Here is a 24,525-nt window from a genome sequence, read left to right on the forward strand (position 1 = left end):
GTATATAGTTACATAGGTTAATAAAAGTCCTAGGTCCATCTTGTTCAACCTTCCTCCACCAATTATATATTTTGTCACTAAATCATTGCTAACCAACAATGTTGTGTGTACTGAGGAAATCATCCAGCCCTTTTTCAATAGTTATATAGTTAGGTTGGAAAAACACCTTCAGAAATGAAGGTCCATCTAAAGTTATTTTTAGAAAAAATTAAAATAAGAAAATTAAAAATGAAATATAGAATTAGAAAAAATTAGGAAAAAAATGAAAAAAATAATGAATAAATGGAAAAAAAATAAAAAGTGAAAGAAGAGACCAAGTAAAAATTAAAATGTTAAAAAAGAGACATGTTGATTTCAAATATTAAGAATATCTCTAGTTAAAAAATAGCAAGCATTAGTGTAAACAATTACATATCTGTAGTATGGAAGTAAGAGTACAGTTTCAGTTTAGAATGAAAACAAAAGCAATGTACTGTAGAAAATGTGATGACGGTAAGAGGACAAAATCAATATTGTGAGACATCTGTGCAAGACAGTAGCCAGGCATGAAATCCCATACTCCTATTTACGAAACAAGCAGTATATAACATGCATTAGCGTACCAAATCATGAGGGGGTTACTTTCAATAGACTACATCAGGGGAGTGAGACTTCATCAGGCCATCGCTACTGTGACGTCATAATCTATCTTACTATTTATCAATCCAACTATTTTTATCACTTTCTTTTTATGGGCTTTTTTCACTTATCTGGTACTACACAAGGTGAGAGCACAAGTCATTTCCTGATGATAGATTAACTTTAAGGAGGATCCATCAGCACGATATTGGACTCAACTGTAATATTTCATCTCCTGGGACAAAAAGCATCAAAACCCGATGGGTTTTGATGCAATTTTTTTCCAGGATATGCAGATTTTGTGCTGAAATTTATACATCAAATTCCTGCACCAAATCTGAATCTTCTGGCAAAAAACACATCTAAACGCAATGTGGTTTTGAAGCGGTATTGATGCATTGTTTTTTTTATTGCCAGAAAATGCAGATTGGGTGCAGGAATTTGGTGTATAAATTTCAGCACAAAATCTGCATCTCCTGGGAAAAAAATCGCATCAAAACCCATCGCGTTTTGATGGGTTTTTTTGCCAGGAGATGAAGTATTATAGTTAAGAGTCCAATATCATGCTGACGGGTCCACATTAAAATGTTTCCAAATGTTTTTTGCAATGTCCCAATGCATCGGAAAGGAAAAATAAATCAACCTTTCTGAACAACCTTGATAATATATTTCCTACAAGGGGAGATGTTATATCTTATTTTTCATATTAATGTAAAAATATATATATATATATTTTTTTCTACAGTTTTATTTTATCAATGGCTCCAATGCAGAACTGAGAATCTCAATAGTAAAAGTCAAGATGCAAACCATTTGTGGTCTTATCCTGAAGTGAGACTGTCTTCGATATGTTCCCTAATTCTCTCCAGCATAAATTAAGTAGGTTGGGATACTTGTATATCAACAACTTAGACGTTTCTGCTGGGAAAATATCCAAGACGTGTGATCCTTATATTATTTTTTTTACTTTTCTCCTTAGTGATCAGGACATATTTAGTTGTCATTAGCAGTCATGTTAAGTCTTTGTATCATAACAAATGATATCAGTTAATAGTGGAGGGTGGAAATGAACTGATATTTTGAAATTTGAAATCATAGATTTTGACAAATTTCTCCCCAAAATTAGATTTTCAGTGAAAATATGTGAAGAACATTGTCAGTTTGACTTGAATTTAACGGAACATGTTTTGAGCTATGTAACACAAACATAGCCTTTTTTAATGTTCTAATGATTTCTGCCTGGGGAAAAATGGATATTAACCAGAGGTAACCAACAGCATATTTAACAGCACAAGGCAGATTTAGACTTAAGGCTGCTTTACACGCAGCAACATCGCTAGCGATGTTGCTGGTGAAAGCACCCGCCCCCGTCGGTTGTGCGTCACGGGCAAATCGCTGCCCGTGGCGCACCAGATTGCTCACATCCATCAGACATACTTACCTGCCTAGCGACGTCGCTTTGGCCGGCAAACCGCCTCCTTTCTAAGGGGTCGGTTCGTGCGGCGTCACAGCGGCGTCACTAAGCAGCCACCCAATAGAAGCGAAGGGGCGGAGATGAGCGGCCATAACATCCCGCCCACCTCCTTCCTTCTTTATTGGCAGAGGCCGCAGGTACGATGTTGTTCCTCGTTCCTGCGGTGTCACAAATAGCGATGTGTGCTGCCGCAGGAACGACGAAAAACATCGTACCTGCAGCTGCAATGATATTTGAGATTAGAACGATGTGTCAACGATCAATGATATGGTGAGTATTTTTGATCATTAACGGTCGTTCCTGCGTTTCACACGCAACGACGTCGCTAACAAGGCCGGATGTGCATCACAAATTCCGTGACCCCAACGACATCTCGTTAGCGATGTCGTTGCATGAAAAGCCCCCTTTTAGGCTAACTAAACTGTTAACATTGTCTAAAAATTATCCCTTTTGGTGGGGCAGATGCATGGATTGTTGTTTGAGGACAGGTGGTGCAATCAGAAGAAGCCATGTCATTTTCACATGGTTGGTTCCAACAATTATTCCTGTTTGGAAGTTTTAAAAAGCTTTGCAAGTGAAGAAGCAATAGGTTTTTTTTATAACTGTTAAAAATTATTCCTTTTATTAGGGAGTCAAAACAGGTATACTGTACTGTTTTGAATGTGAAGAAGTAAAGACCTCTAAACCAGAAGTGAAGAAAAAAATCCCTTTTTGTGGGTCCAAAATTGGATTGCTAATTACCAAATTGTTAGGCAATTAAATGAAAATTTGTCAACAATCTTAGGCCTGTTTCACACGTCAGTGAAAAACACAGATGTTTTTCACTGACGTGTTAAAAACGCATATGTCCCTCCGTGTGCGGTGATTCTCGGCACACGTGGGTTGTGCATCTGCAATCTGTGACACGTGATCCATCATCAGTGATTACACATGTTGATAATCTCACCTGTCCCCGCTCCTGCTGTACGTGGTGCTGAGCTCTTCGGCTCTGCTGTGTTTCCACCCCCGCTGCAGCTACTTCCGCTTACATGAATATGCATGAGAATAAGCAGCCGGCTCTGAAGCAGCAGCCAGCAGAGGTAGAACACAGCAGCACTGGAGAATGTGAGTTAAAAATGCTTTTTTTTTTTTCAATATCCGTGTTTTTCTGGTATGTGTTTCATGGATCACACCATAGTGTGGTCCGTGGGACATCAGTGATGCCAGAAAAAAATGGACATGTCTACGTGCGGCAATCACAGACACCGCACGGAGGCACGGTCAGTGAAACATCACTGATGTATGCGCAAACCCATTGATTTTAATGGGTCTGCATATATCAGTGATTCTGGTATGTATAAAAACTGTGACATACGTACCAGAATCACTGACGTAAAAGAGGCGTTGACCAGTTTTCATTTTAAATTTCTTCCACTCTCAATAAAAAAGGTTAACCCTAAATAAAGAGGTGAATACATCAGTACACTCACGAAAACTAATTTATGGCAACAGCCAGCAGTATTGTCCTGGCACCTACAATTGCTAAATGCGACATGTCAAACAGTTGTAAAACCTTAACCTCTTGTTGGTTTTTTTTTTGTTTTTGTTTTGTTTTTTTTTATTAAATGTTCAATCAAAATGAAAAATTATTTAAGATACTATAAAATGCTAAGTTGCAAAGTTTCCACATGTTCACAACGCTACAGGTTCACAATCGGTAACAAATATACAGCCACAACAGCAGTATGTCCGGGAGGTGCACAGTACCTAGAATAAATAAGAAGGAATTTAAAAAAATGCCACATACCTCTATAGAACAGGATGGGACCAGTAAATGTATGTTAGAATCACTTGTCACAAACAAGCAACTAGCCGGTGTATTCAAGTGGCATCTGTTCATGTCTAATATTAACAAATAGAAGGAAGAAGTCTGGTTTGAATGCCGTGCTATTCACCACTCCGCAAATGTATGATTAATGATTAATGCCTTTTATTTACATGCACAGGTCTACGCGTTTCAGGAGTACTCAGCTCCCTTCATCGGGACAACAGGCAAAAAGAACATCAAATCTGCTATAACATGAACATGTGGGTACTATATACCCCTGCATTAATATCTAAGAAAACGCCCACAAAGAAGAAAACTTGTCAGGACCATTAGAACTTGAAAATAAACAAATGATGTCAAACAACTGGTTAACAGAATTATTAGTCAAACGTTATATATTACGCATTTGATGAGAAAAATATGTCATAATAAAATAATGTATTGCTGTTAAGAGAACATGAAATAAAAATTTAAATAAAAAATATACGTGTTTCTGGTTATCTTGAACCCAAAAAGGATTTTTTTCTTAAAAAAAGGAAGATTTACTGACAGAGTGTGAGTGAAACCACTTAAAAGTGCTCCACTAATATAGAAATACTGGAAGCAGAGATGAGAGTGAAATAATTATAAAATGATTGATTTAAACGAGCCCTTCTAATTCTCAACCTGTGAGCTAAGAAGTTTCAAACGTGGACAACAACACTTAAAAAATATAGGATAGAAATGTCCCAAACATACTGCAAATTGCAGCGCTATATCAGCATTATGTGAAGGCAAGAATTGATGATAAAAGATAGATAGAGCTTATACTCGAAAGAAAGAAGTGATCACATTATGCAAAGCCATGAGAGGTGAACAGGAGTTAAGTGAGGTGAACCAAGTTCAAAGCATGGGAATTAATCAATAGCGCATGAAGATGGGAGTGACACAGATTTCCTGGGTACCTGGAACCATGGGAGGTAGGCCTTGCACCCTGGGTAAGGATGCAGTTCCCTGTAGCACCCTGATGCCTTTGCCTTATTGGGATTCTTTGAGTTTAAGTATTGATCTTTGGGATGATAATGACACTGCCATATATATGGGTGATACACTTCTGATGTTTGTTTAAGAGGTGTGTCCTAATAGCTTGGTGACATGGCTATAATTTGTAATACAATATGCAGTCACTTTAACATTGTTGGTAGCAATCATTGGTTGAACCGACTTTTATAGCGGTGTGAACATTCCATGCTACAAACAATCTAACAATAATAATACTGTGCGCTATTTTAGCTACTTCTTATGAAATCTCCTCCTGTTTAGTATGATGGTCATATCCGTCTATTGGAAGTATGACCACATTGTGCTGTTCGCCCTAATTTATTAAATGAGAGTGCTGTCTCTGTTCTGAGACTGATGTAATCCTATACTCAGCCTGTGTGACGTGGTGTTCACGTGACCGGGCAGTGAGGGGACGGCACTTGGTTGCCTTAGTTATCGTAAACAACATGACGCGGCATATCCGGCCGTTGTCATGTGACTGAATGGGCGGGAATAGCGTCACATGGCCGGATGAGGGGGAACGTTTAAAACCTGGCATTATGCGGCGGCTCCTTGAGAGAGCGTGAGTTACGGCTGCTCCTGCCACATGGTAAGTTCCCCTGTCTACCTATACTAGTATGTGGATTTTTGAGGACCGCTGAATTGCTGATTCTTGTTGTACTGTGCATTTTCGGCGTGTCATTTAGGTATCTGGTCCATGTATCTTGGGACTAAGATTGGGTCCGCTGCATCTATGACTCCTTGATGGGTCTAGGCCAGTGATGGCGAACCTGTGGCACTCCAGCTGTTGCAAAACTACAATTCCCATCATGCCTGGCCATTCAAAGCAAAAGCTTTGGCTGTGAAGCCATGATGGGAATTGTAGTTTTGCAACAGCTGGAGTGCCACAGGTTCGCCATCACTGGTCTAGGCTGACTGGTGAGTGTTTTTTCTGAATTTAAATTGGGCTTGCAGACTTGCCGTTATCTTTTTGTCATTGTGTATATTCTGGCATATTGTGCAGCTCACAGGTACAAATTGAATGAGACCTGAGATGGTTTTCTGACTCCCCTGAAGAGTGAATATTGAATGAAACGCGTCGGGAGAAAACAGTCTTAAGGGTTCCATTGTGGAATTAATTGGACCCCAATATCCTTATGAAGAGTGGCACCTTTCTAATTTGGTGAGATAAATCCAATTTTCTAAGGGCTCCATTATGGAATAAATTGGACCCCATTCTTTGTGATGAGCGGCACCTGTATAAATTTGGTGAGATGAATCCATTTTATTAAAATTATTATTACCAGTAGACTTTAAAGGTACCCATGAAGTGGTGAGATGGGTCCAATCTATCATTGAGGTTGAAACTCAACTTGGTTTACATGTATCCCCTAAAAAACAGGAGGGGTTAAAACCTATTTTTTAGTGTTGTTTGTCTATGGTCACTTGACCATTTTAGTGGAAATATTAAAGGTTAATTTTTAATTTTAAAAAATTTTTTTTGCACTGAGAGAGTTGCCATTTTGAAATTTGCTATAACTGTTGAATATTGAAATTACCCATTGGCTATTTGCGTTCTAATTGATGAATATGGCAGGTTTTTTGAGCACAAGTTTTGATACGGGCTCTTGGGCTAATGAGGCGAGGGACGTATTTTCAGAGAAAACATTTATTCAAAAAAAGTACACCCCTACTTTGAATGGTGCTTTTCGAGAATTAACTAAAATTTATAAAAATAGGACAGCCTCCTGGTGGGAGGTGCAGTCCTTAGAGGTTTACTTGCGTGACAGGATAGTACCGAGGCATTTGAGAATCTCCCTACAGCCTGGCTATCGTTATAGAAGTCAGGAATTAGCTGCTAAATGGGAGAAGGAAGCAACGGAGAGTTCCCTTGGACTCATGACGTTGCTCCTGGAGGAAGAAAAAAAGAACCTTGCAGACCTAGAAAAATCGCTTAAAGAGCAGATAGACATGACCAATACTTTCTCGAAAGATCCAGACTTTCAGGGGAAAGAAAAAACTCTGCAAAATACGATTGAAAAATATCAGTACCATCTGAAAGACAAAAAACATAAATTTTATAATAGGGACATGCAAGATTTCAGAGAGAATAAGATCTATAATTTTGTCCCCCCACGCTTTGTGAGACCTAGCGAAACTGAGTGCTCCACAACAGACACAGATGTGTCTGATTCTGAGGGAAGAAATACAGGAGTGAGAGGTAGGAAGAAGAAGAACTTTGGGAATGGTAGAGGTAGGTTTAACCAACCCTATCAGAGTAATCATTTTTTAGAACCAAGGGAACACTTCCTCAGAAATCGAATGAACAGGGGGGCTTTCAAAATCCTCAGGATACCAACAAGTAGTGAACCTCTCAAGTAGGGCTTTGTCTATGTCAGAGATGAGTGTATTAAGCAAGGGTCTCTCTTTTGTGCCCACAACGGATTATAATGATTTTGAAAGTGTCAAGGACCTCAATCTCTTCATCAGGAAATTAAAGTGGAAGAAATTCTTCATTAGAGACAATAAGAAGATATGTACTGACATGGGGATCCCAGATGACATCCTTGAAGATGTCAGACTTTTATTTAATCTGGATGTCATGGGGCCTGACCTAACTGGTCAAGGTCCCTTTACAGATCTCAGGTTGAAAAGCACGAAGATGCCACCAATCCAGAGTGACCTCAGTGCAATTGATGTTTTTTGTAATCTTGTGTCTCATGAACTGGAGGAGTTGAAACCTAAACATAGGACGAAATTTAATTTGACTAGGGAGGAGATGGACAGCCTTGACACTTTGGGGAGAGCTACTGATATCATTATCAAGCAATCGGATAAGGGGGGGAATACTGTTGTGATGGATCGTGACAAATACTTAACTATGTGTTATAACATACTTGGAGATCAGAATAGTTATGCAAAATTGAGGTCTGATCCATCACGGCAGTATTCGAAGGAGCTGAAATCCATCCTCCTTGCCGCATTGGACAAAAATTTGATAGGTAAATCTGAATTTGATTTTCTCTTCCCTAAACATCCGTCTATGGCAACTTTTTATAGTTTACCTAAGTTGCATAAGGGTGTTGATCCTTTGAAGGGCAGGCCCATAATTTCTGGTGTTAACAATCTAACACAGAACTTGGGGGTCTATTTGGATGACATCTTGAAACCATTTGTATTAGGTTTGGGTTCCTATATAGCTGATACGACTGATCTGTTGAAAAAACTGGAGGGACTTTCTTTTGATGAAGAGACAATTTTGGTTGGAATTGATGTTGAATCCTTGTATTCATCCATACGCCATGATCTGGGCCTGACAGCAACAAAATATTTTTTGAAAGGCAGGGGGATACAGTGTGAGGAACACACCAACTTTGTCTTGGATATCCTCAATTTCTGCTTGACACACAATATCTTCTCTTTTGATGGCCACACCTTCCACCAGCTCAGGGGTACAGCGATGGGGAGTCCATGTGCCCCGTCGTACGCTAACCTACTCCTGGGCTGGTGGGAGGAAACGGTCGTCTTCAGGGAGGATCGTGAATCTGCCAATGAGAACATCGGAATCTGGTACAGATTCATTGATGATATTTTTTTAGTGTGGAAAGGCAGTGAAAATGAATTAAAGCTGTTCATGAACGATCTGAACACGAATAACCTGGGTCTGTTTTTTACATTTGAAATGGACAGGTCTAAATTATCCTTCCTAGATCTATTGATTGAAAAAGACGAGAGGGGTAATCTGATAACAAGCACCTACCGTAAGCCCACCTCAAGAAACTCACTCTTGAGGTGGGAGAGTAGTCACCCACTCAGTCTAAAAAAAGGCATCCCAAAGGGACAGTTCGCAAGAATTCGGAGGAACTGTTCTAATGAGAGGCACTTTATGGATCAGTCAGGCGATCTGGAAAGGAGATTTTTAGAAAGAGGATATCCAATGAAAGTAATAAAAGAGGCGGCTGCTGACATCAAGAAGGTCAGCAGAACAGACCTTCTTTATCCCCCTAAGAACATGGCAAAGGATGATGGAAAGGACACGATTAGGTTTCTAATGACTTTTGATAACGGAGCGTATGAGGTGAGGAAAATCTTTGAGAAATATTGGCCTATTTTGAAGATGGATGGCGACGTGGGAAGTTTTCTTACCGATGGGCCATCCATTACATATAAACGAGCAAGGTCACTTAAAGATCGACTAGTCCATAGTCATCTCAATCCAAAAAATCCTTTCGTCGGTTTTCCAACCCTGAAGGGCTGCTACAAATGTAGCGGTTGTATAGCCTGCAATTCGATTCTCGTTGGTAAAAGGTTTACAAGTCAGGTGACGAAGAAGGAATATGATATCCGTTCTTTCATCAATTGTAAGACACAGGGGGTAATCTATAAGGCAACCTGCGTCTGTGGAATGGAATATGTGGGTAAGACCCGTAGGGAGTTCAGACGGCGGATAGGTGAACACCTCAGGAATATCAGACTGAACAACGATACACCACTGGCAAGACATGTAAATCGCATGCACAATGGGGACCTCACTGTTATTACATTCCAGGGTATTGATCATGTTAGGCCACTACCCAGGGGAGGAAATTGGGACAGGAGGTTGTTGCAACAAGAGTCCAGATGGATTTATTGGTTAAAGACTCTACATCCTAATGGACTAAATGAGGAAATTTCTTTTGCACCCTTTATCTAGTGGTGGTGCAGGGCCAGTGGTAGAGAGGAGGGATACACGTCGGCCGAGTGGGGGTGCCCATACACCGTTCTATCTTAGGGCGCCAACCCCCACATGATAGGTAGGGTCAGAGTTTACAGTTAGTTTATTTAGGGCAAGGGTAGTCCTTCTTCCCAAGGGTTTCTTCCATTCCTTCTTTACCCTCACTTTTTCACCTTTTCATCTTTCTAGATCATTATCAGTTTTTTTTGGGATAGTCCTCCATATATTGTCATCACGTATGGGACCTTGATATGTAATCCTCTTAAATTTTTAATTTTTAATGATAAAATATAAAATTCTTTTCCTGAAGATGCCTTTGCCTTATTGGGATTCTTTGAGTTTAAGTATTGATCTTTGGGATGATAATGACACTGCCATATATATGGGTGATACACTTCTGATGTTTGTTTAAGAGGTGTGTCCTAATAGCTTGGTGACATGGCTATAATTTGTAATACAATATGCAGTCACTTTAACATTGTTGGTAGCAATCATTGGTTGAACCGTTTTTTATAGCGGTGTGAACATTCCATGCTACAAACAATCTAACAATAATAATACTGTGCGCTATTTTAGCTACTTCTTATGAAATCTCCTCCTGTTTAGTATGATGGTCATATCCGTCTATTGGAAGTATGACCACATTGTGCTGTTCGCCCTAATTTATTAAATGAGAGTGCTGTCTCTGTTCTGAGACTGATGTAATCCTATACTCAGCCTGTGTGACGTGGTGTTCACGTGACCGGGCAGTGAGGGGACGGCACTTGGTTGCCTTAGTTATCGTAAACAACATGACGCGGCATATCCGGCCGTTGTCATGTGACTGAATGGGCGGGAATAGCGTCACATGGCCGGATGAGAGGGAACGTTTAAAACCTGGCATTATGCGGCGGCTCCTTGAGAGAGCATGAGTTACGGCCGCTCCTGCCACATGGTAAGTTCCCCTGTCTACCTATACCTGTATGTGGATTTTTGAGGACCGCTGAATTGCTGATTCTTGTTGTACTGTGCATTTTCGGCGTGTCATTTAGGTATCTGGTCCATGTATCTTGGGACTAAGATTGGGTCCGCTGCATCTATGACTCCTTGATGGGTCTAGGCTGACTGGTGAGTGTTTTTCCTGAATTTAAATTGGGCTTGCAGACTTGCCGTTATCTTTTTGTCATTGTGTATATTCTGGCATATTGTGCAGCTCACAGGTACAAATTGAATGAGACTTGAGATGGTTTTCTGACTCCCCTGAAGAGTGAATATTGAGTGAAACGCGTCGGGAGAAAACAGTCTTAACCCTTTCACGACCGGCCGATTTTTCGCTTTCCGTTTTTTTTTTTCGCCATTCTTTTTCTGAGAGACGTAACTTTTTTATTTTTCAGTCAATATGGTCATGTGAGGGCTCATTTTTTGCGGAACGAGCTGTACTTTTAAATGAAACCATCAGTTTTACCATATTGTGTACTAGAAAATGGCAAAAAAATTCCAAATGCTGAAAAATTGCAAAAAAAGTGCGATAGCACTATGGTTTTTGAGATATTTTATTCACTGTGTTCACTATATGGTAAAACTGATGTGTGGGTGTGATGCCTCAGGTCAGTGCGAGTTCGTAGACACCAAACATGTATAGGTTTACTTTTATATAAGGGGTTAAAAAAAAATCGGAAGTTTGTCCGAAAAAAGTGGCGCACGTTTTACGCCATATTCCGTGACCCGTAGCGTTCTCATTTTTCGGGATCTTAGGCTCAATGACGGCTTATTTTTTGCGTCTCGAGCTGACGTTTTTAACGGTACCATTTTTGCGCAGATGCTACGTTTTGATCGCCTCTTATTGCATTTTGCGCAAAAGTTGTGGCGACAAAAAAACGTCGTTTTGGCGTTTGGAATTTTTTTGCCGCTACGCCGTTTACTGATCAGATTAATTGATTTTATATTTTGATAGATCGGGCGTTTCTGAACGCGGCGATACCAAATGTGTGTATATTTTTTATTTTTTTAACCCTTTAATTTTCAATGGGGCGAATGGGGGGTGATTTGAACTTTTAGGTTTTTTTGTTTTTTTTTAATTTTTTAAAACTTATTTTTTTACTTTTTTTTTTTATTTTACTAGTCCCCCTAGGGGGCTATTGCGATCAGCATTCCGATCGCTCTGCAGTATCTGCTGATCACAGCTGGAAGGCTGTAAACAGCAGATACGCTGTCTTTCTCTTTTGCTGTGCCCCGGGCACAGCGAAAGTGAAACCAATTCATGTGTAGTACAGGAGTCATCACATGACCCTGTACTACCATGACAACTATCGGGAGTCACGTGATCGCGTCACGTGACTTCCGGTTTCGGCGGTAAGTAAAACTTTACCGCGATTGCGCTTATAATGGCGCTGTCATGTATTGACAGCGCCATTATAAGGGGTTAATCGGCACGAGCAGATAACGATTCTGCTCGTGCCTAGCAGGCACACATCTCAGCTGTGAAAATCAGCTGAGATGTGTGCCGATCGCGGCATGCTGCCGCCGGAGGACCGCGGGCAGTAAGATTATGTCATTTAGGACGTAATTTTACGGCCCGCGGTCGTTAAGGGGTTAAGGGTTCCATTGTGGAATGAATTGGCCCACAATATCCTTATGAAGAGTGGCACCTTTCTAATTTGGTGAGATAAATCCAATTTTCTAAGGGCTCCATTATGGAATAAATTGGACCCCATTCTTTGTGATGAGCGGCACCTGTATAAATTTGGTGAGATGAATCCATTTTATTAAAATTATTATTACCAGTAGACTTTAAAGGTACCCATGAAGTGGTGAGATGGGTCCAATCTATCATTGAGGTTGAAACTCAACTTGGTTTACATGTATCCCCTAAAAAACAGGAGGGGTTAAAACCTATTTTTTAGTATTGTTTGTCTATGGTCACTTGACCATTTTAGTGGAAATATTAAAGGTTAATTTTTAATTTTAAAAAAATTTTTTTGCACTGAGAGAGTTGCCATTTTGAAATTTGCTATAACTGTTAAGCCATTATACTAGCAAACAGTCAGTGTACCTAGTGGCATCCTAAACGTGGCTATTGGACTTTTGTCTATTCACACTATTGTAAAGATATTTGCAGCACGTCTGCCTGCATTGCACACTCCAACTTTTTTTAACTAAGCCATTATACTAGCAAACAGTCAGTGTACCTAGTGGCATCCTAAACGTGGCTATTGTACTTTTGTCTATTCACACTATTGTAAAGATATTTGCAGCACGTCTGCCTGCATTGCACACTCCAAATCTTTTTAACTAAGCCATTATACTAGCAAACAGTCAGTGTACCTAGTGGCATCCTAAACGTGGCTATTGTACTTTTGTCTATTCACACTATTGTAAAAATATTTGCAGCACGTCTGCCTGCATTGCACACTCCAACTTTTTTTAACTAAGCCATTATACTAGCAAACAGTCAGTGTACCTAGTGGCATCCTAAACGTGGCTATTGTACTTTTGTCTATTCACACTATTGTAAAGATATTTGCAGCACGTCTGCCTGCATTGCACACTCCAACTTTTTTTAACTAAGCCATTATACTAGCAAACAGTCAGTGTACCTAGTGGCATCCTAAACGTGGCTATTGTACTTTTGTCTATTCACACTGTTGTAAAGATATTTGCAGCACGTCTGCCTGCATTGCACACTCCAACTCTTTTTAACTAAGCCATTATACTAGCAAACAGTCAGTGTACCTAGTGGCATCCTAAACGTGGCTATTGTACTTTTGTCTATTCACACTATTGTAAAGATATTTGCAGCACGTCTGCCTGCATTGCACACTCCAACTTTTTTTAACTAAGCCATTATACTAGCAAACAGTCAGTGTACCTAGTGGCATCCTAAACGTGGCTATTGTACTTTTGTCTATTCACACTATTGTAAAGATATTTGCAGCACGTCTGCCTGCATTGCACACTCCAACTCTTTTTAACTAAGCCATTATACAAGCAAACAGTCAGTGTACCTAGTGGCATCCTAAACGTGGCTATTGTATTTTTGTCTATTCACACTATTGTAAAGATATTTGCAGCTCGTCTGCCTGCATTGCACACTCCAACTTTTTTTAACTAAGCCATTATACTAGCAAACAGTCAGTGTACCTAGTGGCATCCTAAACGTGGCTATTGTACTTTTGTCTATTCACACTATTGTAAAGATATTTGCAGCACGTCTGCCTGCATTGCACACTCCAAATCTTTTTAACTAAGCCATTATACTAGCAAACAGTCAGTGTACCTAGTGGCATCCTAAACGTGGCTATTGTACTTTTGTCTATTCACACTATTGTAAAGATATTTGCAGCACGTCTGCCTGCATTGCACACTCCAACTTTTTTTAACTAAGCCATTATACTAGCAGTCAGTGTACCTAGTGGCATCCTAAACGTGGCTATTGTACTTTTGTCTATTCACACTGTTGTAAAGATATTTGCAGCACGTCTGCCTGCATTGCACACTCCAACTCTTTTTAACTAAGCCATTATACTAGCAAACAGTCAGTGTACCTAGTGGCATCCTAAACGTGGCTATTGTACTTTTGTCTATTCACACTATTGTAAAGATATTTGCAGCACGTCTGCCTGCATTGCACACTCCAACTTTTTTTAACTAAGCCATTATACTAGCAAACAGTCAGTGTACCTAGTGGCATCCTAAACGTGGCTATTGTACTTTTGTCTATTCACACTATTGTAAAGATATTTGCAGCACGTCTGCCTGCATTGCACACTCCAACTCTTTTTAACTAAGCCATTATACAAGCAAACAGTCAGTGTACCTAGTGGCATCCTAAACGTGGCTATTGTATTTTTGTCTATTCACACTATTGTAAAGATATTTGCAGCACGTCTGCCTGCATTGCACACTCCAACTTTTTTTAACTAAGCCATTATACTAGCAAACAGTCAGTGTACCTAGTGGCATCCTAAACGTGGCTATTGTACTTTTGTCTATTCACACTATTGTAAAGATATTTGCAGCACGTCTGCCTGCATTGCACACTCCAAATCTTTTTAACTAAGCCATTATACTAGCAAACAGTCAGTGTACCTAGTGGCATCCTAAACGTGGCTATTGTACTTTTGTCTATTCACACTATTGTAAAGATATTTGCAGCACGTCTGCCTGCATTGCACACTCCAACTTTTTTTAACTAAGCCATTATACTAGCAGTCAGTGTACCTAGTGGCATCCTAAACGTGGCTATTGTACTTTTGTCTATTCACACTATTGTAAAGATATTTGCAGCACGTCTGCCTGCATTGCACACTCCAACTTTTTTTAACTAAGCCATTATACTAGCAAACAGTCAGTGTACCTAGTGGCATCCTAAACGTGGCTATTGTACTTTTGTCTATTCACACTATTGTAAAGATATTTGCAGCACGTCTGCCTGCATTGCACACTCCAAATCGTTTTAACTAAGCCATTATACTAGCAAACAGTCAGTGTACCTAGTGGCATCCTAAACGTGGCTATTGTACTTTTGTCTATTCACACTATTGTAAAAATATTTGCAGCACGTCTGCCTGCATTGCACACTCCAACTTTTTTTAACTAAGCCATTATACTAGCAAACAGTCAGTGTACCTAGTGGCATCCTAAACGTGGCTATTGTACTTTTGTCTATTCACACTATTGTAAAGATATTTGCAGCACGTCTGCCTGCATTGCACACTCCAACTTTTTTTAACTAAGCCATTATACTAGCAAACAGTCAGTGTACCTAGTGGCATCCTAAACGTGGCTATTGTACTTTTGTCTATTCACACTGTTGTAAAGATATTTGCAGCACGTCTGCCTGCATTGCACACTCCAACTCTTTTTAACTAAGCCATTATACTAGCAAACAGTCAGTGTACCTAGTGGCATCCTAAACGTGGCTATTGTACTTTTGTCTATTCACACTATTGTAAAGATATTTGCAGCACGTCTGCCTGCATTGCACACTCCAACTTTTTTTAACTAAGCCATTATACTAGCAAACAGTCAGTGTACCTAGTGGCATCCTAAACGTGGCTATTGTACTTTTGTCTATTCACACTATTGTAAAGATATTTGCAGCACGTCTGCCTGCATTGCACACTCCAACTCTTTTTAACTAAGCCATTATACAAGCAAACAGTCAGTGTACCTAGTGGCATCCTAAACGTGGCTATTGTATTTTTGTCTATTCACACTATTGTAAAGATATTTGCAGCACGTCTGCCTGCATTGCACACTCCAACTTTTTTTAACTAAGCCATTATACTAGCAAACAGTCAGTGTACCTAGTGGCATCCTAAACGTGGCTATTGTACTTTTGTCTATTCACACTATTGTAAAGATATTTGCAGCACGTCTGCCTGCATTGCACACTCCAACTCTTTTTAACTAAGCCATTATACTAGCAAACAGTCAGTGTACCTAGTGGCATCCTAAACGTGGCTATTGTACTTTTGTCTATTCACACTATTGTAAAGATATTTGCAGCACGTCTGCCTGCATTGCACACTCCAACTCTTTTTAACTAAGCCATTATACTAGCAAACAGTCAGTGTACCTAGTGGCATACAAGAAGTGGCTGTTGTACTCCATTAGTGCCCCACTGGTGCCAAGCTATTTCTAGCACCTGTGCAGGACACCCTCCTGCTCTGTTTTTAATAAGCTATAATGATAGCAAAAAATACTGCCATTTAGTGGCATCATAGAACTGGCTGTTGTATTCCATTAGTGCCCCACTGGTGCCAAGCTATTTCTAGCACCTCTGCATGACACCCTCCTGCTCTGTTTTTAATAAGCTATAATGATAGCAAAAAATACTGCCATTTAGTGGCATCATAGAACTGGCTGTTGTATTCCATTAGTGCCCCACTGGTGCCAAGCTATTTCTAGCACCTCTGCATGACACCCTCCTGCTCTGTTTTTAATAAGCTATAATGATAGCAAAAAATACTGCCATTTAGTGGCATCATAGAGCTGGCTGTTGTATTCCATTAGTGCCCCACTGGTGCCAAGCTATTTATAGCACCTCTACATGACACCCTCATGCACATTTTGCTACGCTAATGTTATAGCAAACTCAGGGAATTCATTGCTGCATTTGATAATTCGGAGGGATAGAAAGTCAGGCTTCCTTTAGCTTTTCCTTCTGTTCATAGACAGCATCTCCAAGAGCAATTTCCCCTCCACGTCTAAGTGTGGAGAGGCAGCTAGTGCGCATGCGTGTGCCGATTTACCCCAGCTGCAGCCTAATTACAGTGTTTCGCCTAGTGAGTATGCTCAGCCTGACTGTGCCATTCCTGAAGCTAAGTCTTCATTTCGGGATACAGCGCATGCTCCCACACTAAGTGTGAAAAGCCTCTTTGCACAGGTGCTTGCATTCCGTGCCGGGTCTAAGTCCTGTTTTGTGCCTAGACACCATTCTAAAGCTGATAGTCTTTTTTCAGAGACTGTATTTCATGCTACTGAGCATGCTCAGGCACTTAATGCATCAGAGACTATGTCCGGTAATAAACTCTTTGGCCCTGCCCCTGATGTGGGGGTCCCATATAGACCACAGGGCATCAGGTGTCCTCTCAAATGGCTTGCAGAGGCCCACCCCTATGACTTGTCACCGCATTATTGATGGTCAGACGATGACTGGTGAGGTGTTTGGGTCATGGCAGCCATGAGGTCATCATTGAAGTTGCGTTTCCAAATAGGACGCTAGTTATGCCACTCATGACGTGTCACTCTACTTTTGTCTCCAGGAGGTGCATTGTGGTTCACCCTGGTTTGGGGCGGACCCAGGTTATAAAAGGGGCTGGAGCCAACAAGGAGGTGCGCAGTCTTCTATTATGCTCCGAAAGAGCACACCTCCATGTGTTGAATCCATTGCGGCTTTAGGCCAGAGGTAGGCAAGGATAGGGTGTCGATGCAGGCCACCACCACAGTTGGTAATGCAGAACGGTTAAGACCAGCTCCTGTCCTACCAGTCCTGCTTGTGCAGCCCAGTGGCATTAACAGGCCTGCTGCTGCTGCTGATGCGCCTGCTGTCCACAGGTGTGCCCCTACGCACACGGTCAGCGTACTCAATGGCCCCTGTGTTGTTAACAGGGAGTTCCTGGGCTGGGTGGGCATGTGGACCCTGTGACGCTAACAGGGCTCCCAGTCTCCAGATCCGAATGGCGTCTAACTCGGTTCAGGCTACTATTAGTTTCATAGCCACACAGCTCTGTATCCTCCACCAAACCTTCCAGTTGCCAACCTCTCCTTTTCCAACTGGGAGCACGGTGGACACTGACTGCTGATGGGGATATATACCTTTCTCTTTCTTTTCTTATTAATTTTCGTTATATAGCGGTAACATAGTATATACCACTTTATCCAAATCTGCCAGTCCCACCATAACAGATGGTGTTTCTTCAGCAAATGTTACTGTTGCTTAACCACCAAATCCACGGACCAAAACTTTTTCCCCTTTCCAACACACCTGTTCCCCTTTCCACCAGCATCTGTCCTTTTTCAACTCATTTTGGTATATGACCAAAAGTGCAACTCTGCAGGGACACCGTACTCAACGCCATCTCAGCACAGCAGCCAGCCCTCGGTCCCTCAGATGTGGACAAGTAAAAGACCATTTCCTCCTATCCATGACAAAGCGTTGAGATTCACTCTGTGCAGCACTGGTGTTTAGTGGAAAAGTAGATCTAAGATTGCGTACCACATTCTGCAGATACTCCTGTGTACGTGCGTCCATTTCTATGGCAGGAATTATTTTGCCAAATTTTGTCTTGTACCGGGGATCTAACAGTGTGGCAACCCAGTATTCTGGATTACTTTGAATTCGTACAATCCGAGGGTCATGTTGTAGGTAGTGCAGCAAGAAGGCGCTCATGTGTCTTGTGCATCCAGGAGGACCAAGTCCTTGGTGTGTTGGTGGCAGAGACGTGAGAATCGTGCTTCCTTCCTCTGCCCTCTCCCCACAACCTCGCACAACCGAAATGTGAGCAAGCTCTCACTCATCTGCTGAGTCTTCCATGCCCATCGCCAGTTCGTCCTCCATTTCTTCATGGGCTCCTGCACCTTCCTCAACACTTTTTGCTGATACTATGTGCCCTTGTTAATCCCTCTCCCTCACCATGACTGCCGCATAGGTGCCGCTGACCATCTGGACCTCGTAGATCTTGTTATCCCTTCCGCATATGACTCCTCCTGTACTTCCTCCCCTTCCTCTTGTCCCAACACCTGACTCCGAATAATAATTACAGTGTGCTCCATCCTGTAGATGACCAGAATTGTCACGCTGAGAATGACATTGCCAGTGCTAAACATCTTCGTCGACATTTGTAAACTGTGTAGCAGGGTGCATAGGTCCTTGATCTGACACCACTCCAGCAGCGTGATCTGCACCACCTCTGGATCAAGTTAGCCCAGGCTATATGTCATAACGTATTGCAGCAGGGTTCGGCGGTGCTGCCACAAACGCTGCAACATGTGCAGATTCAAATTCCTGCGTGTCGGAACATCGCATTTCAGGCGTTTAACCACCAGACCTAAAGACTTCTGTAGCGACGAAAGTTGTTGAGCTGCTGTGTGATCACTATGGAAGTGAGCACATAGCGAGCGTGCACGCTGCACAAGGCCATGTAGGCCGTGATGGTGTTTTAAAAATTGCTGGAGAATTAGGTTCAACACGTGAGCCATACAAGGCACGTGTGTCACATTGCCCTGACGATGGCCCGCAGCCAGGTTTGCATCATTGCCGCACACGGCTGTTAAGTCACCAACGGAGTCCGCTCCGTCAATTTGTACTCCGGTCGCCAGGTGACAACGTGTTCCTTTCATGAATAGTGCTGATGATGGGAGAGGAGTCGATGCCAGCGGCGCAGGTGGACGCAGGTTATGCTCACCCACTGGGCTGCATTACCTTGACAGATGCAGAATCTCTGGCTGAATGTAGCTGGTGGGTATCTCACAGATGAAATACCATCATTCAGCTACAACCAATGGGAAGACACCACACCCTTTTTTATGCCCATCCTGTCTGCAGACCACTGCCAGACATAGCTCTGCTTTTACCCCCAGTTCAGTTTTATGATTTTGTGTGCTTGTTACCTGACTACTTTTCCTGCTTGCTGTTTATGTACCTTGTTGGCCGATCCGCATTTCACCTCTGCTTGTTTTCTGATTAAGTCCTGGCCGTCCCATTCTGTTCCTGTTCCTCAATTAATGTTTTGACCCTGCCTGACTACTATTCTCTGGAACTGCAGCCTTCCACAGGTATTAATCACCTTGGGCCCTGTTCAATTCCTAATCCCTGTATAGGGGTTAAAGGGTTTCAGGGTTCTAGGGGTCCTGCTTGGTGAGTGGCTTCCCTCTAGCCTATCATTTACAGCCCATCTGAGTGTGTGGATCAAGCAAGGCGTTACACCGTGCTCTCTGCAGAAGGCCATGTGGGCCAGGATAGTGCTTTAAAAATTGCTGGACAACCAGGTTCAACACGTGAACCACACAAGGCACGTGTGTCACATTGTCACAGCGAAGGGCCGCACCCATGTTTGCATCATTGTCGCACCCGGCCTTCCCTGGCTGCTGGTTGAGTGGAGACAACCATTGATGAAACTCGGTCTCCAGAGCTAACCGTCCACAACTTCTCAGCGGTGTGACTCACATTTCCCATACATTTCAAAGTAAAACTTTGACCGCCTGATGGCATTGAGCTCTGCTGCCAGCATAGTAAGGAGGTGTGTGGTAGTCCTTGTGCACAGTTACAAGGAAGGGTGGCCTGACCACACAGGGTTTGCGCCAAGGTTGAGGACCCACATGAGGTTGAAGAGGCAGAAGCAGTGTATTAACTTCTACATACAGAAGAAGGATTGAAACAACTCGTGGGGACGGCAAGACTTGTACAGCAGACCCTTCTCCATCTCTCCCCACAGTAACCCATTGCCCAGTCAGCGACATGTAACGCCCCTGTCCATGCTTACTGGGCCAATTATCTGTGGTGAAAAGCACCCTGTCACACAGAGTTTCTCAAGGAATCAGTGATGTTTAGTGCGACATGCTGGTGTAGCGCATGCACGCCTTTGTTGGAGAAGGAGTGGCGCCTGGGCATCGGCTCTTGGGGCACTGCGATGGGCATAAGGTCTCGAAAATCCTCGGTTAAAAAGGTTGGAAAGGCAGCATTTTGGTAGCCAACAGTTTCCAGATGCTGAAAGTCAACCTCTAAGCCATGTCATGCCCTTCTAAAAGCATGTAAAACACAGCGCGGGGACTCCAACCACAGTCTCCCTCGTTTCCACTAACTGGGCCACACACACCCCACTTGACTGGCATCGGTTGAGCCCCCTTTTGAAAAAGAAAAAGATGCTTTGCATGAAGCACTCTCAAAAATACGCGTGCCTTTCCCGTCCCCTGGCTGACCCAGGGGAAGAAAAGTCCTCTGAGAGCCATGACTTGTTCATCTTGGTTCTTTTAGAAACACAGCGAGGGGACTCCAACCACAGTCTCCCTCGTTGCCACTAATTGGGCCACACACACCCCACTTGACTGGCATCGGTTGACCCCCCTTTTGAAAAAGAAAAAGATGCTTTGCATGAAGCACTCTCAAAAATACGCGTGCCTTTCCCGTCCCCTGGCTGACCCAGGGGAAGAAAAGTCCTCTGAGAGCCATGACTTGTTCATCTTGGTTGTTTTAGAAACACAGCGAGGGGACTCCAACCACAGTCTCCCTCGTTGCCACTAATTGGGCCACACACACCCCTCTTGACTGACATCAGTTGATGCCCCTTTTCAAAATGAAAAAGATGCTTTGCATGAAGCACTCTCAAAAATACGCGTGCCTTTCCCGTGCCCTGGCTGACCCAGGGGAAGAAAAGTCCTCTGAGAGCCATGACTTGTTCATCTTGGTTCTTTTAGAAAAACAGCGAGGGGACTCCAACCACAGTCTCCCTCGTTGCCACTAATTGGGCCACACACACCCCACTTGACTGACATCAGTTGATGCCCCTTTTCAAAATGAAAAAGATGCTTTGCATGAAGCACTCTCAAAAATACGCGTGCCTTTCCCGTCCCCTGGCTGACCCAGGGGAAGAAAAGTCCTCTGAGAGCCATGACTTGTTCATCTTGGTTCTTTTAGAAACACAGCGAGGGGACTCCAACCACAGTCTCCCTCGTTGCCACTAATTGGGCCACACAGACCCCACTTGACTGGCATCGGTTGACCCCCCTTTTGAAAAAGAAAAAGATGCTTTGCATGAAGCACTCTCAAAAATACGCGTGCCTTTCCCGTCCCCTGGCTGACCCAGGGGAAGAAAAGTCCTCTGAGAGCCATGACTTGTTCATCTTGGTTCCTTTAGAAATACAGCGAGGGGACTCCAACCACAGTCTCCCTCGTTGCCACTAACTGGGCCACACACACCCCACTTGACTGGCATCGGTTGAGCCCCCTTTTGAAAAAGAAAAAGATGCTTTGCATGAAGCACTCTCAAAAATACGCGTGCATTTCCCTTCCCCTGGCTGACCCAGGGGAAGAAAAGTCCTCTGAGAGCCATGATTTGTTCATTTTGGTTCTTTTAGAAACACAGCGAGGGGACTCCAACCACAGTCTCCCTCGTTGCCACTAATTGGGCCACACACACCCCTCTTGACTGACATCAGTTGATGCCCCTTTTCAAAATGAAAAAGATGCTTTGCATGAAGCACTCTCAAAAATACGCGTGCCTTTCGCCTCCCCTGGCTGACCCAGGGGAAGAAAAGTCCTCTGAGAGCCATGTCCACATTGTCAGTGGACAGACGCGTGTGCTTATCTGCCAGCAGACCCCCAGCAGCACTGAAGACAGGTTCCGAGAGAACGCTGGCTGCAGGACACGACAAGATCCCCAAGGCGTACGTGGCGAGCTCAGGCAATTTATCCAGATTGGAAGCCTAAAATGAGCAGGGCTCAAGTTGCACAATAATGGAATCGATGTTTCCTTGCATATACTCATATATCTGTGTGTCCTCCTCTTTTTCGTTGTCCAGCGCTTTTGTTTTCGCATGAGTATATGTCCTTGTCACTTTCCCATGTGTTGTGAGTTGTTTGTCACCTTTTGGACACCTTTGAGGGTGTTTTCTAGGTGTTTTTCTGTGTTTGTGATTGCCTGCCATTGTTTCCTATGCAGTTCGAGTTCGGTTCGTCGAACGTTCGACGAGCCGAACTCGAACGGGACCTCCGTTCGGCGAACCGACCTCGAGCCGAACCGGGACCGGTTCGCTTAACTCTAGTCCCGACAAGTTTTCTTCTTTGTGGGCGTTTTCTTAGATATTAATGCAGGGGTATATAGTACCCACATGTTCATGTTATAGCAGATTTGATGTTCTTTTTGCCTGTTGTCCCGATGAAGGGAGCTGAGTACTCCTGAAACGCGTAGACCTGTGCATGTAAATAAAAGGCATTAATCATTAATCATACATTTGCGGAGTGGTGAATAGCACGGCATTCAAACCAGACTTCTTCCTTCTATTTGTTAATATTAGACATGAACAGATGCCACTTGAATACACCGGCTAGTTGCTTGTTTGTGACAAGTGATTCTATTTTTTATTTCAATTTTTATTTCATTATTTTTTTCTGAAATTCTCTTAACAGCAATAGATTATATTATTATGACATATTTTTCTCATCAAATGCTTAATATATAATGTTTGACTAATAATTCTGTGAACCAGTTGTTTGACGTCATTTGTTTATTTTCAAGTTCTAATGGTCCCGCCAAGTTTTTTTTTTGTGGGCGTTTTCTTAGTCGTCAATGCAGGGGTATATAGTACCCACATGTTCATGGTAGATTTGATGTTCTTTTTGTCTGATGTCCTGATGAAGGGAGCTGAGTACTCCTGAAATGCGTAGACCTATGCATGAAAAAAAAAGCATTAATCATTAATCATACATTTGCATAGTGGTGAATAGCGCGGCATTCAAATCGGACTTCTTCATTCTATTTGGCCATATACTCTACCCGGGGCTGCTGCTTTTCCTCGAGGAGACTACATGTGATCAAAGGGGTTGTGACTGGCAAAACTCCTATAGGTGAGTGTTTTTACCCTCATTTTTCTCACATTATCATTGGTATGACCCTATTGCACCTTTTTTAAACAATTGATATCATGTCTAATATTAGTCTAAGGACACACAGCGAGTAAAACGGAGGGAGTGGAATGCGATAAAAACAATTGCATTCCACTTGGACCAATGTTACTTTATGGGGCCGTTCCCATCTACGATTTTTTTTTTCTCAGCTCTAATCGGACCAAGAAAACAATCACTGCATGCTTCTGGGGGGAATCCAATCAATTTTCACTTGCAGCTATACAAGTCTATGGGTGCGAGAGAAGCATCGCACTGCACTCGGATGACACTGGAGTGTAGTGCGATAATGGTATCCGCTGATAATGGAGGAGATAGGGAGATTAGTCCCTACCTCTCCCCTGCAGCTGTACTTCGATCACAGATCACAGCACAGTATAATGACACTCGGCTCATGCATATTGCATCCGATGCTCTCGCATCTGATGCTAGATGGTTATGTGTCCTTAGCCTTAGTTTAATTGGAGCAATGAAAAGGGTTCAACAAATTATTTAAAACAAGGCACACACTTTAGCAGATTGGCGTTAAGTTTCAGGATTGTAGTTGTAGTTTGTTTCTCTTAAAATTAAAAATTGCCTGGACCTTTACCAAATAGGATGGGACCAGGAAATGTAGGTAAAATCATCTCCCACTAACAAGCATGCTTAGCTGGCTGCTTTATTCAAGTGGTATGTTTATCTGTCTAATATTAGACTTTTGGAGCAATAAAGAGCGCTCAAAAACTTATTTTGCATATTTGTGTAGGGAGAGACCTATCATTCAAAGGCAGCGGGCAATAGAAATCCAC

This window comes from Anomaloglossus baeobatrachus, chromosome 8 (genome assembly GCF_048569485.1).
Source record: "Anomaloglossus baeobatrachus isolate aAnoBae1 chromosome 8, aAnoBae1.hap1, whole genome shotgun sequence".
In the NCBI taxonomy this organism is placed as follows: Eukaryota; Metazoa; Chordata; class Amphibia; order Anura; family Aromobatidae; genus Anomaloglossus; species Anomaloglossus baeobatrachus.